Source organism: Cavia porcellus, unplaced genomic scaffold (genome assembly GCF_034190915.1).
Source record: "Cavia porcellus strain 051 isolate PalLab524CR breed Dunkin Hartley unplaced genomic scaffold, mCavPor4.1 scaffold_10, whole genome shotgun sequence".
NCBI classification, from domain to species: Eukaryota; Metazoa; Chordata; class Mammalia; order Rodentia; family Caviidae; genus Cavia; species Cavia porcellus.
In genome coordinates, this window is record NW_026947493.1 from 30604047 (window position 1) to 30622564 (window position 18518).

The following is an 18518-nucleotide window of genomic DNA, read 5'->3' on the forward strand; positions in this document are numbered from 1 at the left end:
AATCCCTTCTGCTTAACGAGCATGAGCTTCAGAGTGGCTGCTGTGCCTCTGTCCAAGTGCCACACACTTCTCATGGGTGTGCATCTGCTTGCTGTGAGTGTGATTCCGGCAGTTAAGGATTTTTCCCCTACATCTCACTCCTTAAACCCAAATCAGGATGCAAACTGATACTTAAGTTCAAAATCACTGCTTGATTCCAATAAAGGAAAATGGGACTTTTCAGACTCTTAGAGACGCAGTCTATTAGTGAAGTTCAGAGTTGGTTTAAGGAATCTTTTTAGAGCAATTCTTTTATGTTTTGAAGTATTTGGAATGGTATTTTTAGTTTTATTTTTATTAGTACTTGTTTGCAGCACATAATGATTACATTCATCTTAGAGAGTTGCTACATGAATGTGACACATCTTGATTAATTTTACATGACCTCTCTTTTCCTTCTTCCAAAGAGTGAGAACTCTTTTCCTCATCTGTGAAACGTCTATCTCCCTGTTTCCTATCATCTATCTTTTTTTCCCATAACTGGCCAACTTCAGAGCCTAATTCCCAAAAAAGAAAAGTAGCTCAAAATGATCATGTCTAGATGTTGACCAGGAATGTGGCCTTTGTGACTCCAGGCAGTGAGATCAGAAGCAGAGACCATTCAAAGCCCATAGTGCTACCTATTTTGAAGGGAGGTGAGCACATGGATGTGATCTGTCAAGCTGGGTGTGACTGAGGAATGATCCTTGGGGCAGGAGGAGATTTTGTAGAGCTTGCTGGTTGACTGGCACAGGGATACCTCAGCCTGGCCGTAGGATCCCTAGATTTTTGTATTTGAATGCTGTCTTTTGTTGTAAGAGTGAAACATATTTTACACCTGGTGAATTTAATGTACAGCCTAGATTTTCTTATAGAGACCCAGTAGTTTCAGATAAAGGCATTTTCCAGTTACAGCTATAGATAGTCGAATAATTTGAATGGTAGAAAGACTCCAAAGTGTTCCTGTTAAAGTTAATAGCTAAAGCAGAGAGAGAAATTTCTAGGTGTAGAAAGAATCAAAGAGCTGCCAAGAAGACTGTAGGGTGGGTCATTCTCAGTACCCCTGTGGATGCCCAGACTAAGACCAAGACAATGAGACTGACTCCTGGACAACTTGAGGCCCGAGGTATATACCCAAGATGGCAATAGGTGGAAGGGCTCAATACAATAGGGTAGAAGAAGTTTGTTGAGTGAAAGTTGTCATAAATGTTCTTAGGAATACGGGGTCAGTGAAAATCAGTTCTGTTTTATATCTTTACCTGCAAAGGTGGTGGATGGGGAAAGATGATATAGAACTATACTGGGCCAGAGGAGAGCAGTATCCATGGAAAACTGGCGGAAGGGCTTCCCCTGGGCATAGTGGTCATGGATCCCAGGAGCGAGGAGCCCTTATGGTGTGTGGAGGATTCTATGGAAATCAGAAGCTGTGACGTACTAGTGGAAAATGAGATATGATGTTAGGCAGGAAGAGTCACCCCCAAAGTTAGGAGCCCACAAAATATGTCAGCTTTTCACTAGGATTATAGGTATGCAGATGGCTGAAGAAACAGAGGTGGCCGTAGTTTCCAGTTGACTAAAATTAAAGTTCTTGTTTGGACAAAATAGAGTCATTTAAAAAGTGCTAAAGTATACTTTGATACACATTTTATATCCAATTTATTTTTCTCTTGGGAGCAGTGGTTGTGCTCGTGAAACTTGCCAATTCAAATAACACTAGGAGTCAAGGAACTTCGGAAGTCACCACTCAGAAACAATGGCCCCAGAGTCCTGGAGCTGACAAAGTAGAGAAGAGAAACTCACTTCTCTGTTTCATTTCTGTGTTGTGTACCCAGAAGAGCCCTCTGTGAACACGAAGAACACATTCTACCTTTCAGAATCATGCAGGTTTGAGTTTGCTACTGGATGCCACCACTGTTGAGGGCAAATTCCTTAACTTCTTAGGCCTGTGTTCTCATTCTGGGTAATATAATACACAGGTTCCAGGATTTCAGTGGGGATGTTCTCACTCATAACACCTAGATAATTGTGATATTCAGGTTATAGAATTATGGTGGAAAGTAAACAAGTTAATGTCTAGAAAACTCTTCAAACTTTTCTTCTAGAAAACCTGACCCATAACAACAGCTCATACTGATGTTACTATTTTGACCTTTGTGGAAGTGGTTAGGTTTGAGACAGTGAATTTCACAGATTTCATATGGCCTATCTTTTACTGTGATTCCATTATTTAATGAGTTGCCTTAGTTTTCTTATTTACGGACTGTAGAATCCTAAGGCCTCTTGAGAACTCAGCATATGGATGGTGACTCTCGTTATCAGAATCAAAAATGTTTCCTGTGTTACAGACTAAAAGAAAGATTTCGTCTGCCTCAGAAAATAAAATGTGCATTCCTCTCTTGGGGACCATAATGAAATCACCTAGGCTTTTAGCATAGAAAGAGGTCTGAATAATTGTGTTTGTTATTTCTCTTTTTGGTGGATAATCATAGGAGAAGAAAAAGAAAGCAATTAAAGAAGTCAGGACACACTACACTTTAAGATATGGAATTACTGTAAGAGGGGAAGTAAAATGGGGAGAGTTTATAGTTTCGGCTGTAGAGTTGGATCAGAGGAGGGTGCCGCCATGGAGAGGACATTTGCTAGAGTGGATTCTACAGGCTGAGATGCAATGGTATTGTAGGAAACCTGAATGTCAAGGTGGTTGACACAGAATCAAGAACAGGAGATGAGGTCTGACCAGGGAATGGCCAAAGTTTTCTCCTCTTCTATAGGTCCAAAATAATGCCATCCTACCAACCATGCCTAGTGATAATTCTTGCATTTTATATTATCCCTTTGCTCTCACAAATAAATTTGTCTTTACTGTTGCACGTGATCTCTAGAAATCAATGGATAAGGGAAGGAGAGATGGAGGATGCAGGTCTTCACTTTCCAGGGAGGATACAGGGCTCTGAGATCCAGGGAGATGGGGCTGGGGCTGGAATCTGTCCCATTTCCTCACTCACAATCCTACCACAAGTCTCCCTGTGACTTGGTCTTCTATGGATCTCTAATTCCCTTGGAAGAAAGACTCCATGAAGCTCAGGTGCCTTCTATTTAATTATGCATTGTTGTTGTGATTTATTAGGAAGGTAGCTTTTTGTTTAATTCAGAGTCATACCCTACATTCTCCTTCAGCAACTCCCACTAATTAAATATAAGCCTCAAAATAGGTTAGATATGCTAAACAAATGCCTGTGTATTGCGTATGATGTTAATATGTAAACACGGCTCACAGATCACAGGCTCTGATATGGATTGTGCTTAATTAGCCAAATATGAGCCACAGGTTGGCATAAATAGATATTCCTCAATAAATAGTAGTGTGTCACAGTTTTAGCTAGAAATGTCATAGCTGAGAAGAAATTAATCACTACCACATCTGAAATAGTGTATTCCTATTTAGTTATCCTGTTAAATGACTTACTTCTATTTACTTCTATTCCAAATCTATGTCTCCATGGTAACCATGTTTTTGCTTTCACCAAAAGCTTATAGTAACTGAAAGAAAATCCAGATGTTGTTGATTCAGTTCCTTGGTGGATATCAGTAGGATGTCAGACAGGTGCTCACATCTTACCAGGACCTGAGAGGCAACAGTCAAATCAGACATAGATTCTGCTCATAGATTGTAAGGTGCTAGGGAGTGCCATCTGTGGAAATCCAAGATTGAGGGGAGCAGAGGTCCTAAGTACAAGCTCTATAAAGAAATTGGGGGAAGAAGAAATCACTTGTAGCTGAAAGGGCCACAGAGAAATTACTGAAACTAAAAAGATACTGATATAGGACTTGTACAGTATATAATATATTCTCAAAAGTATGATAGAAAGGAAGGGAATAATTCAGTTAGAAAGTAATGAAAGACAGAAGAAGGGAGTCTATTGAGGAAGATAAAATGATATAACTAAATACACGAAAAGGTGTTCAACAGGAGTAGCCTTTAGAGAAATGCAAATTAAGACCACAATGAGTTAACACCATGCATATTAGAACAGATAGAAAATGACATCACTTTTGGCAATGATAAGAGGTGAATCTTTCTGAGGGAAATATGAATAGCCATTGTTTGACAATTTCTTTCAAAAAGCAGACATACATTTGTTATAGGGTCCAGAAATTACATTCCTAGGCCTTTATCCCTAGAAAATGAAAAATTTCTTACACACAAAAAGCTGTATATGAATGAATGTTCATCATTTTTAGGAGCCTGAAATAGGACCCACAGAAGTCTTTCAAAAACTGAATGGTTAAATAAATTGTGGTTTATCTATAATGTGGAATATTACTCAGAAATAAAAACCAACAAATTGTACAACAGCAGGAGTGGATGTCAACAGCATTAATGTTGAATGACAAAGTCCTACTTCAAATGGTGAAATAAAGAATAATTTCATTATACAGCTTTCTTTATATAGCAAATTACAGTGCTGGAGAACAGATATTTGATTTCAGGATTTTGAGGGATGAAGAGGAAATGGTATGAGTGTGCTTATGAAAGACCAGCAGAGGTGAATTTTGCACTAATGAATCCATCCTGCATGTGGATGCAGTGTTGGTCTTAGTGATCTGTACATAAGATAAAATGCCTGGGGCTAACCACACACATGGGCACCTAGGTCCTGGCTGTGACATTGTGCCAGAAGTTGTTAAACCATAGTGTTGTTACACATACTACTCGTTGTAGCAGGGCAGAACCTAGAAGAAAGGTGTACTGAGATTGTTCAGTACTGTTTTTACAACTTTCTATGAATATACAATAATCTCAAAATAAGATGCATTGAAATATTATTGGGAGGGGCTGGAGATTTAGCTCAGCGGCATAAGCACCTGCCTTGCAAGCAGGCAGTCGTGAGTTCAAACCTTGGAACCGATAAAAAGAAAAAGGACAAAAAAAAAAATAAATAAAAATAAAAATTAATTTATAAAGAAAAAGAAATATTATTGGTAAAATTATTCTTTATTCTCAGATGAGAAATACTATGAGATATATAAAGTGTTACGCCTGTGGTACAGCTGAGATCCTGAGGCCCTGAGAAGTCAGGCATTAGCTACAGATAACACAGAGTAAGGGTGGGATGTGGGTTCCATCACACACAGTCTAACTGTAGAGCTGAATTTTCCCGTTATCTTCTTCCTAAATCTTCCTGCATTTTTCAGGTATATGTAAGTTTCATTGAGCCAGGGTAAATATATGACTAAGGAGTTAAGTTGAAGAATACGAGGGATAATTGAAAAATACCATGTGTGTTTCAATTCTAAAAATTATTACAATAGAAGGCACACTGTCATTAAGACCTCAAGCATTCCTTCTCGTGTTGAACATGCTTATCCCACTATTCTTGCCATTTTCTGAAAGGGTTCTGTAAGCCTTGTTTTGTGTCTTTCGTTGTGCTGTCATGGCTGTCTCAATGTTCTGAATTATTTCAAAACATTTTCCTTGTGTGGCCATTTCATCTTTGAGAAAGAACCAAAACTGACAGGTCTAGTGAGTGGATGAGGGAGTGTGATGTTTCATGACCTGCCTTTGTGTCGGGTGGTCCTTGGAAGCAGCAGTCAACGTATTTTTGTCAGACCTTATAAATATGTGACAGTAGACTCCTAGAACTTCTCAGAAAGTGCATGAACCATGAGATAAGCAGGTTCAAAGTGAGGGGGAATATCCTGATGGGTATTAATGGCAATGTATATTTTTCAGTCATGCATTTTTAAAATTTAAACATTCCTCATGGTTTTTGGTTTTCCCTTGTAGAAGCATTTCCATGACGGATCCAACTGTGTTATTTTTTTCCATTTCTCATCTGGCCTTGGTACTTGTGAGCATCACACGGTGCTTACACCAGGGCTGTTAGGACAGCGTCACTGCCTTCATCCAGGTTCTGATGAAATGACCTTTGTAATTAGCCAAGGAGAGCTGTATTATTCTTAGTTCCATTCAAGCCAATAGTTAATTGAGGTGAAATTTCCCAACGGCCCTTCTCACAAGACTTGTAGAGAAAGGCTGGGAGAAGAGAGGCAATTCAGATAAAGCTGCTATTCTTTCTGTTCTCTCTCTGTGATTAATCCTCCTCCAATTTCCATGCTAGCTTATTTGAAGTTGAAGATGTCTTCATCTGCTTCCCATCCAACTGCCTCTTCTCTCTTTGATCCTAGGCTTAAAAACATATTTGACTTCTGTCAACCTGAAAATGCTTGATACTCATTGGCCTTTTTCTGGTTCCAAACCCAAGTCTCCTGATTTGCATTTTCTGCTTGCCTTCCTGCCTCACTCAAGAGCTTCCACATCAAGCAAACAATCTGAGCAAAGCTTTGTGCCCTCAAAGATGCACTGAAATTCATTTAATCCCTTGTTTTTCTTGCCTGGCAAATTGGGAAGCAGTTTTTGAAGGACTATCCATCCTGGAAGAAGGGGGCTGGTGTTTTGTTCAAAGAAAAACCTTTCTTCTGTTTTATAAATATGATTTCCTTTGATCTCCTCACCCCAATTCTTGGTTGAATATTTGGCTATCAGTGTCACAATTCTTATCCCCAACCAGGTTATGAGGGTCAAAATGAGACTTGGGCTCAAGCAGAGTTTGGGCATCAAATTTGGGCATAGGACTGTGGGCAAAATGGTAATTTATGAGGCAAGCAGAAGATAAGGATTTCAACTTGGGAAAGAGTGGTTCAAGGCTCATGTTTGCCTAAGAACCAAAGAGGCAGACAATTTGCAAACCCACATACCAAGGGCCAGGCTAAGAGGCCAGGGGCTGAAACTAAGAGCACAAGAGGAAGGGAGGCCTCAGAGAGGCGCGGGAGAAAGATGGCCTTGAAACAGGGTGGTTGGAGGCCTTCTTTTTAACAACCTCCAGTTTCCCTGAGGGTAGAAATATGAATAGTTATCAGGAGCTTCCCAAATTGCCAGGATACATGGGTCATAAGACAGAGATCATGGGCAGAATCCAGATCTCAGGCTTTAGGAAATTTTATTGGCTATATTATGGGGCCAGGCCGTTGAGGGAAGAGCCTAATTCACTGGGGGAATAAGCTCTCCTCAAAGGGAATACAGCTTTACCACGTAGTGACATCCTTCCAGCTCCCCATGCCTTGTAGTTCATTGACCTGTTCTATCCTGCGCCCTTACCACCTATCAAACGCTCTACCTCATGCACTTGGTTGAGACTGTGATCAGGAGAGAAAAGGGCATATTTTCCCTCAGAGCAGTGCAGAGTGATCTGTGCTTCTCCCCTGTCCCTTGTGACTCTTACAGAGCCACACTCCTCCCCCACCCTGGCCCACCTGGCATTCCAGGGCCTCTCTGAGTCTGTAGCATCATTAGGTACTCAAGGCAGACATAAGTGCAGCTAAAAATCCCAACTCTTAATTGTGTAGGTACAACAGAATGCTATGAAATAGGATGAAAGAAAATACAGAGTATCCCTAGAGGCATTTGCATGGAAACATAAAGAATTGAGGGAGGCAGAGAACTTGATCATAATGTAAAGCAATTTTCTGAATATAAAATGGTGGTAGGCAGATGAGGGTATTAGCATCCATACTGTATCCTTGTTATTCCGGTTGGATTTATGCTGTGGCTCTCATCAAGTCTGTTTGATCCACACCCCCTCTTTTGTGTCCCTAAAATAGAGTCCTGTTGAGGACAGTTGGCAGTTTAGGAACAATTGCCATACACTATTACACACACACATGCACGTGCACGTGCAAATACATACTGTTGAATCTGTTTCTCCCATTACTTTGTGGAATTTTACCTCTTAGTTTTAAGTCCAGCAGATTTTGTGCAGACTCTTGAACACTGAATAGAAATGCTTCCTTCCCCTTCCCATACCTTCTGATCTCTCCTAATCCATTCATCTAAAATGTGTCTATTGTGTGCCTGTTGTGTGTTACTCATGATCCCTGGAGCTGAGATCACAGTTACATACATGTCCAAAAAAGTGAAAACATAAATGAATAAAGATGACGTTTTTAGGTGGAGAGAGTAGATGAAATTTTCTTAGCCTCACTAGAGAAGAGCATAGAAACAAGGACCTGGGTAAAAATAGCTAATGGAGAAGTTCCTATTTATTGTGAAATTTGTGATGATGCCGTCAGTTCCATGTTAGGAGATTTCCATGTATCTAATCTTCTCAGAGCCTTTTTTGAAGGAGATACTTTATTATGCTTGTTATAAATGTGGTACCCAAGGCTCTGAGGTGTTGAACTGCTTTCTCAGAGTCACATAGAACATGAGTATTGGAATGAGGACTCCATCCAAATGCTCTAAATGAGACTGTGACACTCTTATCCCCCAGGTCTCACTGCCTAAAGACTAGTTCCCAGAGAAGAAAGTTTTCGGCTTCAGGCTTCAATGGGTCAAAAACAAAAGGTTTCAAATTGTATTCTCAGAAACTGCAGAATTCTTTTGAGCCAGGATGTGTGTATAGAATCTTATATCGCTCCTAGAAGAATGATTCTACTTCTGTCAGTTTTATAAATTAGGCTCCAGTGAATCATTTATCTTTAAAAATTATGAATTTCTTAAAAGAAAGGTAAAAGTGATGTGTTTTATGAAGTTTTATGGGATTCTTTAAAAAACTCTTCAGAAAGTTTTTGTGTGGTCACCTAGCAACGTTAACAGTTACAGTAGGAAGGAGTATTGTCTATGAGTGGTCTTAGTGTCAGAGCAATGGTAGCTGTGAGCTCACAAGTGCACACCAAGTTCAGGCCGTACTCTAAGCACTGTGCTGCACCGGCCCATTAGTCCTCACCACGACCTCCTGAGATTGATCCATTTTACACACAGGGAATATCTATCTTTGGGATGCTAGATGATGACGCCAGCTCCTAAATGGCAAGACGAGGAACTGAGCCCATCCTGTGGAGTGGCAGAATCAGTGTATTGTCATTAAATGTCCTAGGTTATAGAGACCTGAGCCTTCCATGTCACTGGGCTTAAAGCAAAACATATGCTTACTGTTCCATCTCACCCTAGCACCTGCATCCTCACAGAGAATGTGATATTCTTGTGCTACCTGTAAGACCTCCAATATCTGTAATTATGCTGTGAAAGGGTAACATTTCTCAGGATCAAAACATGATTTACATATTTCACATACAGGGGTCTACCTGTGGCGTGCTTTGTGTTTATAAGTTTTTAAAAATTGATTGTTGGTTTAAGCCAACATCAGCGATAGCCAGGGCTCAGCAGTGTCCTGTAAGACACAATTATTTTGTCACATATGAAATATATGGTCAGCCTTTAAATGGTCTTCTTGGCCAAATGTTAATTCTGAAGGTTAAAGGACTTAGAAAAATCATTATAATTGCTTTGCCATATCTCAGCTCCTGCACAGAACATTCTGACCCACTCCACGTGGACACATTCATACCAAATGTTCCTAAAAGGTCTCTATCTTCATAAATTCCATCATCATAATATTCCAGCATATGGACAGATTCTTGGCACACCGGGGTTGTCTTTAAGACTCTATTGCAGGTCCCTCTGTGAAAAGTGAGTTCCAGCTGGTGACATAATGCTGTGTGTCTTTCCTTACCAGGTGGTCTCTGAATCACAGAGACTGAAGGTAGCTAGGGCTCCATTCTCGGTTAAACAAGTTTAGTTGACGTAAATCTCAGCAATTCGATCCTCAAAATCACCCACAGAAAGAAACATTATCAATCCCTCATATCATTACTTTCTGAGAACTGCTGATGGAATCACTCCGACTCACTGAACAACCAAATAGGTTATGAGAAAAATTAACTTTGGTTCCGAGGCTTTCTCTTCTGCCTGTTTTCTTTTTTATTTCTATTGCCTTAGCAGTGTTCATAGTTTGCACCTTAAAGCCACCAGACAGGACCCCACAAATCTCCCTGGCATCTTAGGTGGGAGCCAGGGTGAGATGATGTGCAGTACCCTGGGTACTCCCAGTATCATCATTGCAAACCAAATCCAGGTGTGATTTGAGAGGTTTCTATAAAACTGAGACTTGGTGGCCTAACCAGAGTTATTTGTTCTGTTTCAGGCTATTGGATCAGTGCGTGTAGGTTGTGGGAATGCGTTGGGAGTGGATTTTCTTATATATTACACAAGGGCTATTTTGAAAAGATTCTCACTCATGAAGGTGATATGTGTTATGTTTTTAAGTAAATGTGATTGTATAAACCAAGTGTTCAACATTACATGTGTAAATACATAGTAGTTCTCTAAACTTGATCATCTTTCCCTCTTGTTATTTTGTGTCCCCATATCCCCATTTGTACCCTGATTTAGTGATCACTGTTTCATCCTCTATGTATATTTTGACTTACATATTCCATGTATAAGTAAAGTTATACAGTATATTTTTTCTTGTACCTGGCTTATTCCACTTAGCTCATGTTCCCAGACAGTTTCATCTTTATTATAGAAAATAGCAGATGGTCTCCTTTTCTAAGGTAAATAACATTCCACTGTGAATGTATACCACAGATTTTTATAATTTTGTCCATCTACTGACAACACTTAAGATTGTTTCTGTTTTATGGATGTTGTGATGCATATTGAAATGAACATAGAATAGGGATATCTTTACAAGATCATGATTTCAAAACTGATATGACTGGGATGGGGATTTAGCTCAGTGTCATAAGTGCCTGCCTAGCAAGTGCAAAATTGTGAGTTCAATCATCAATACTACAAAAAAATAAGATATGGTTTTGTAGCATATTAGTTACAACCCACAAGAGGTAGTGGCTCTTTAGGTTGAAATTTATTCCCTTTCAGAAGATGTTATCTTTAGATATTTGTCTCTGAAATGAATGCCTACTTATTTGAATTGGGAGAAAGCTGTAACCTTCTAGAAGATGATTATGCCTAATTCTTTCTCATTCAGGAATGATGAAAAATAAAGCATATGTACCAAGAGAAAAATGGATAAGAAAAAAGTTCTAGTGGAGAAGGATGATGAAATTCAGATCACACTAAATTCTATTTGTGTATAATGTTGTAGTTTCATTGAAGTCATATGTGAAAAAGCCATATTGAAATAGTGTCTTAGTTACTTTTTACTCATCACTGAGATTAAATATCTGATGCATCAAGTTGGGAAAGGGAAGGTTTATTTCTTATGGTTTTGGAGGTTTCAGTCCATACTCAGTTGGCTCCAAGACAGGGTGGCATGGCAGGACTGCAGTTCATGGCAGCAAACAGCAAGGATAAATCGGCAAGAGAGATAAGACTTCTTCTTGCCATTACATCACATCTTGGCTCCACCTCTATGTGAGTGTAGCACTGACACCATCAACCCAGGCTCTAGACAATGAACCAATCACAGATGCATAATATAAATGCATGAGGCCTGAGGGCCACTGACATAAACCATGACATTCCATCCCTGGACCCCAGGACTCATGTACATCCTTTATGCAAAAGACATTTAGTCCATCTCCAAGAGTTGCCAGAGTCCTAACAGTTTCAAACATTGCTGAACAGTTGGAGTCCCAAGTCTCCTCCAAGATCTATGGCAAACTCTTAACTGTAACCCCTGTACAAATGAAACAAGGTTAAACATCTCTGAAATGCAAAGGCACAAGATAAACATTACCATTCCAAAAGTTACAAAAGGGAATATAAAGCATTGGAAACAAAGCAAGTCCTAGAGTTTCATGCTCAGCTTTTGAAGCAATCGGGTTGCAAGGTCCAAAAGGCTTCAGTGATTCCACCCCCGTGGCACTTCCAGGGATTTCAGCTCCTTCAGCTTTTTTCTTAAATCCTCTCTAATCACTTCTTGCAGCTTTCCTTGGATTACCCATGTTTCTGGCTTTTTCCAAACTACTGGGGTCTCCACTACACCTTTGGCTTCACCCTTACATCTTTACAAATTGCCCTCTCAGAGGCACACTGCTTGGCCAGCCAGGCCCTTTGCAATCGAGGTGGAAGCCATCTTACCTCAGAATTTGTGCATTTTCCTTACACCTAAAATCAGCACCATGTGAATGTCACCAAGGTTTGCTGCCAGCTGGAGCGGTAGCCAGGTTTTTTTCTCTCCTGGCTGTAAGGATCAATAGCCTGGATCACTGGGTTCTGTAAACCTGATTGTAAAGAAAATCTTCTCTATGTTGCTGCCACTGTGGAACCTCACGTGGCCTCCATCGCCATTCTGGAGCATGATGTGCTGCAGCTTTCTCCTCTGAGCAAATTCTTTCCCTTTTTCAGTTTTGAGGCTGCAAAGGGTAGCAACCTGCTGCTTCCTGGGATGCCCCAGGGCCATCTTTCTTATCTCTCTGTTTCTCCTCAGCAATCAAAGTCTCAACTCTGTCTTTACAATCTACAGCTTTCCTGGAATTTTCCTTCTGGCCAAACTCACAGTATTATAAATTATCCTGCTGGGCTCTTTGCTCTTGATTTGCAACATAAAGCTGGCTAAAGCCCCCAATAATAGCCACGCCACAGCCTCAACATTTGACTGCCTGGAAATTTCCTTTTCAAGATTAATCAGTCCATTGCCCTTTGTCTCAATCTCAGGCAAAATCTCTGGGCATGAGCAAAATACAGACAAACTTTCTGCCAACCCATAATACACATCATGGGGAGTTCAACAACCAATGCAGTCCTTCCCAGCAGAAACCTCCCAAGCCTGGTCTTTACCATGAGGCTTTCTATCAGCCTTCTGGTCTCCTCAGCTCTGAACAGAATCTCCTCTATGGAATAGCCTAAGCGGCTCCAGCTCTATGCATCCAGGTGACATGTCCGAACCTTTCCAAACTCTGCCCACAAGCCATTTCCAAAGCGTCTCGAAAAACATGGTCAGGTATAGTCACAGCAGATGACCCCATTCCCCAGTACCTAATTCTGTCATAGTTACTTTTTACTCGTCACTGAGACAAAATACCTGATGCACCAAGTTGGGAAAGGAAAGGTTTATTTCTTACAGTGTTTGGAGGCTTCAGTCCACACTCAGTTGGTTCCAAGGTAGAGTGGCATGGTGGGGCTACAGTTGATGGTGGCTGCAAACAACAAGGAGAACCCAGCATGATAAATATGCCTCCTTCCTGCCATTACATCACATCTTTGCTCCACCCTTGTGTGGGTATAGCACTGACGTCATCAATCCAAGCACTATACAATAAACCAATCACAGATGCATAATGTAAATACATGAGGCCTGGGGGACACTGACATAAACCATGACAAATGGTATGTGCATTATTCAATTTGTGCTAAAAAAAATTCATTTGCAAGATTTTACAATAACAGTCCAATCAAGGTACAAATTACTCATGGAAATGCATAAATTGGTAGGAAAAGAGCTTCACTTTAGAACTTTTAGCTGTGTGCCCAACTTAAATTTCCTACTTAAAAATTTCCTATTTAAATAACAGCACAGGCTTAATATGTAGCATATAGGCCTGGAGATTTTTATTCACACTAAAAAAAAGACTTCTATGCAAAATGAAGCCCTCCTGACAAAGTTTAAATGAACTGTGCCAAGCTACCCATAAAGCAAGCTACATGTCATGAAATGACAGCCATCACTTCAACACATTTCAGCACTGCTCTACGGAGGCTAAATCTCTGGATTTGATGTACTGTGAAGAATTTTTGTTTCTGATTTTCCCCCAGCAACTTTTTTCTTTCTAGTTAAACAGTGCAGTCACTGCTGTTGGACAAAGAAAAAACTTTATCATTATGCTTTAGTTATTTTTAAAAGCACCTTCATTTTCTAACACAATTTGCAAAAATTATTTGAAATAGATTAACCTTTCAAAATGATAATGACATCAAGCTCTATTAAGTAATTTTCCTAAAAACTGACTCACATTGAAAATAATGCACACATCAGCCATGAGAAGCTCAGTTTAGGATTCTGTCTTCTTTCAGTTGCTTCAGAGTGTCTGTTTGATACTCAACAAATTGTTTCCCCATCCACAAGTGTCCATTTTGCTATATTCTAGCATCCTCTGAATTATAGATCTGTTTCCTGGTCTCTTTTTTTATAGTACTTAAGTGAAATTACTATAGCTTGACCTTCCCGGCTGACCTTTCTGGGTTTCTCAACACTTTTGTGTAAGCCAGGTCTTACAGGCAAATCCATAGCAGTGTTGCATCCAGCTAGAGAGAAAATTAGAAAGTGCCATCACCATAATTACTGTGTTTTGGTCTCTGGAGAGATATGAGAGCTTGTCCTGTCCCTATAACAGGACAAGTTGTTAAGCTCCTTAACATTTTTTTCCCCTTTGGGCCGATAATAGTTCACAAATTTTTGCTTTGTAAAATATTCCTAAAGGAAGGCTTAAGCCATAATACACAGATTATGGAAATGATACTCATTAAGTAGTGGGGGAGATTTCTGGAAAGCCACAGAGCTGCTTCGTAACTTGTAACCTCCACTATAAGCTTCATTTGAATGTTTATTCATAGAGCACTAAATGTTTGTTATTATACATTTTATTGAACCATAAATTAAAGAACTGTAATTATGTGTATGGCAAGTCATAAAGCAACATGCATTTGTCACAAAATGAGTAAAACAAGTAAAAATGCCACCACTGTTTCGTTTCCATCCAGATCTTTTATTATATACCCAAAAGGAAGATGCCCAGAGGAGATAACTCAGTGGATGAATATTCTGATATGATATATAAAAACTACACATTCTCAGTATTCTGTTTAGTAAAAGGAACATTCTGGAATTAATTTGTGAAGGTTGGGAGCTATGTAAGTAAAAGCTAGCTTTCTTGTCTCTTGGGAGAATCTCACAGTGGTAATTATTAAAGTTAGCACTAATCAGGAATGTGTCACCCTGGCAGTCCCTGCAGTGTTGGTTGTTTTTAGTATAAGCTCTTCCTTCCAGAACTTGAATACATTTGGAGAGTTTTAGAAAAGCAATTATATGAGACTGAAAGACAAAACTTTCAAGCTTGCAGTTTGGTTAAAAAAAAAAATCAGTTTTTAGTGGGGAGAAAAATGTGTGCCATATGATCATGATGAGTCTTTGGAGGCCAAATCCTGTGTGCACAGGATCTTTCAAGCGAAGAAAAATACAAGAATAAACAAAATAATCAGAATATATGATGAAAAAAGTTTAAGAATACAAGGACACTGTAGTCCACCATTTAACTCTTTTCCTGTCCTTCCTCCCTTTTATCTTTTCACCCATCTATATCTCCATCCTTCTGTTTACTTACCTACACATCTATCCATTTATTGATGTATCCATTTGTTTATCCATCCATCCTTCCATCCATCTATCTATCCATCCATCCATCCATCCATCCATCCATCCATCCATCTATGCACATATCCTTCCTTCCTTCTGTCTGTACAGAGAACATTTAATCAATGTATTCTCTAACCCGAGAGCATGGTATATGTGTGAGGGAGCAAAGTAATCGGGAGAAAAACCTAGTCTTAAATATCTCAGACTTCCAACTTAATAGAATTGTAACTATTTATATTTTATGGTAAAAAGCTGTCAACAAGATACATAGGAAGAATCAGAAGAGCCTGAAGGCTATACAGGGAAGATAGCGTTTGAAAAAACTTGTGAAAGCAGAAAAGGAGAATGAGACAAGGAAAAGGAAAGAAATTCCATCGGAAAGAAGACTTTTAATTTTTTTGTAAAAAGAAAAATACTATAAACCCAGTGACTACAATGACAGCTAATATAATGAAGTTGTGGCAAATCCTGAAACATTTGCTCTGTCTCTTGAAAGTCGTTTTATGGGAGACATCACTAAGACACAACCCCTGCCCAGCAACAGAAAAAACAAATTTCACAAAGAACCTCTGAGCTTTTGCACACCTGCATGAATAGAAGACTGTTTATCCTGGAATGGTCTATCTAGGATTCCATCTGTCTTGTCACAAAAACATGACTAATGCAACAGGGAAATCCCATCTGAGGTCCTTGTGTGTTAGGTTATCTTGCTTGTGAAGATCTCACTTATGTTTGTCAGCTTCTTTAAGGGCATTGATTATAACTTCCTTCTGTTCTTGCTGAACAGTTTTAAGGATACATAGCTCATGTCACTGAAAGCCAGTCACAAACCAAATGTTAACACAGACTATCTGTGCAAGACTGATCTTGAGTGTGTTAGAAATCCATTCTGTCTTGTGGGCTTCCCTGGCAGAGAGCTCATTACTCTACAGGTAAACTGTTGGTGGGGGGGGGGGGTTGAACGTGTGCTGTGCTAACATTAGCTGTACTGTGATGCTGATAGTGGCAAGGCTGGGCTTGAAATTGAGCAGTTTACTTCCCTATACCTCTGTTACTTTATAATGACAGGGATATCTCTCCTAGAATTTCATGTTAAGTGATTTACATGATGTAAATAAATTACTTATCTCAGTTTCTGGTATATGATGCCTGATATATAGTAAGAGCTTCATAATAGCAATAACTATTATTTTGTCTCTTTTAAAGATAATAAACCAAAAAATATTCAATGTAAGACATTTCTAGTGTGCTTACGTTTTTTTTTTTTTTTTTTTTTTTTTTTTTTTTTTTTTTTTTTTTTCAGAGTTTAAGGGCCACTGTTTTAGTTGAAAGTATTTCTTTTCCTTCCCAAAGCAATGCCCTGAACACTCTGGAGGTTTAATCAAGATTATTGGCAGGATTAAATTAGTAGTCTATTCTTTGAGAACTTCACAAGGGCCTCCCTTCCTCCTTTTCTTCTTCATTTTTTCCCCTCTCTTAGAGGCCAATAATAATACTTAGAATCAGCAATAGTATGGCTTTCTACAATGTAGTATATGAGTAGGTAGGGAGACCATATAATTTACCAACTAAATAGGGCTTTGGAGAGAGTAAAAGGAGATATTGTTTGCAGTAACACTAGCCTGTTTATGACTATAGGCCTAAAGATGAAGTGTTGTGAAGAAATTAGGGTTTATTTAATTGGGAAAGAGTCATTTGTTGAATTGGGAAGGAATACAGCATAAAAAGACAGTTAGCACTCTAGCAATCTTACTTAGAACCCTACTTTTACCTGTTTACTAATCTTGTGCAGTTTACTCCATCCTAGTGAATCTCAGTTTTCATTATCAAAAATAAAGAAAATATCACTTATTACTTACTATTTTGGTAACATATGTACATCTATATTCACTAAGCACACTTCCTATCATACAGTATTCTCACATAAGCGGCAGGCAGTTTATACCTGTTAGGAGCTTTAAAATGGAGGCTGGGCAGATGGCATAATATTATTATTGGTGTGCAGATAAAGCTTTTTTAAAAAACCTTAGACGAAATAAATTATTAAGTGATACACCTATGTTCTCCTCATAGAGAAGAAGAGAACTATACTTGGGAAACTGATTTAACAACCCATGACACGTCTTCCATCTCTGCAGATGCAAAGCCTGGCTCGTTCACATCATTCAGCAGCCTCAGAGGGGCAGATGGCGTGCTGGTGTCCATGTCTTCGTTACTCAGCTTACATAGTCAGCTTAGTATTGCAGGAGAAAAGCAGCTGAATCTTCTTTATGAGACAGTAAGCTGTTATATTTGGTGGGAATAGGATATATTTCCCTGCGAAAGTGAGAAGCAAGGTAGATGTCAAAAATCTCTCGTAATTTGAGAGACTCTAGTGGAAGAGCCAAAGGAGTGAAGAAGCAGAAGCAAGATAATGAGAAAGGAGACTGTTAATTCTTCATGCCCGCGTGTTTCTCTACACATCGCAGTAACTCTGCTGCCATTCTTTCCTTTAATTCATTTAGTAAACAAAATGGAATCAGCCACTTGAAATATAATTCTCTCACTATTCCTGTTTTGCTCTATTACGTGAACATTAAGTATTTTTGTCATTCTGTTGACTGCAGTGGGATTTAAAAAAAGAAGAAAAAGTTCTTCCAGCACCTGCTTTCTTGATTGGTAGTTATTGCTTTGCCCCCAAACGTGAATGTGTTTTAAACAAAGCAGGTAGTTCTCATAAGCCATATTATCATCTTATAAACACACCGCTAAAATAGGAAAGTTTACAAGACTACGACAATAGTTCCTGCCTCCTCTCCTGGGGGAGAGGCTCATATAGCATTTTCTTTCATTTTGTTCTATTTTCAGTCAGGGATTCCCTGTGCTTTACAAAGACAAATGGCAAAAACGGCTTGCTCTCTTCCTGTATAACCTGTTTTGAGTTTGAGAGAAATGGGTTAGGTAGTGATTCTACTTTTTACTTTGTTGTTTTTGTTCTGTATTTCAGTGGAAGAGATTAGGAAAACAAAGAAAACAAAAATGCCCACTACCAGGTTTATATGTTACCTCTCCTAGCATTGCATACAAGCTAATATTTGGGTACAGGGGTGAGTGCTTGTGCTTGCAGTATGGATGATGGGGGAAATTGATTGGCAGAGTTACATTGACATTGCTGGAGTTTGCTTGCTTCCCTGAGCTTCTGTTCTCATGGAAGAGGAGCTGAAAAGGAGCCTACAAATTCTTTCCACCTTGGGAGCCTAAAGCCAAAAGGCAGAGACACATTGCCTGGCTCTTGGTGTTCAG

The 18518-nt window shown here is 39.3% G+C and overlaps 1 protein-coding gene and 1 long non-coding RNA gene across 22 annotated transcripts in view; one reads left to right on the forward strand and one right to left on the reverse strand.

Moving 5' to 3' along the window:
- Fhit (fragile histidine triad diadenosine triphosphatase) overlaps positions 1 to 18518 on the forward strand; it is a 1402288-nt gene that overhangs the window by 1206405 nt on the left and 177365 nt on the right. The window lies entirely within an intron of this gene.
- Positions 1 to 18518, reverse strand: part of LOC134477863 (uncharacterized) — a 147640-nt gene that overhangs the window by 119311 nt on the left and 9811 nt on the right. For all 4 annotated transcript variants that reach the window (XR_010050106.1, XR_010050105.1, XR_010050108.1 and 1 more), the window contains exon 3: positions 12949 to 13023. This is a non-coding gene — a long non-coding RNA (uncharacterized LOC134477863). The remainder of the gene's footprint in view (positions 1 to 12948; positions 13024 to 18518) is intronic.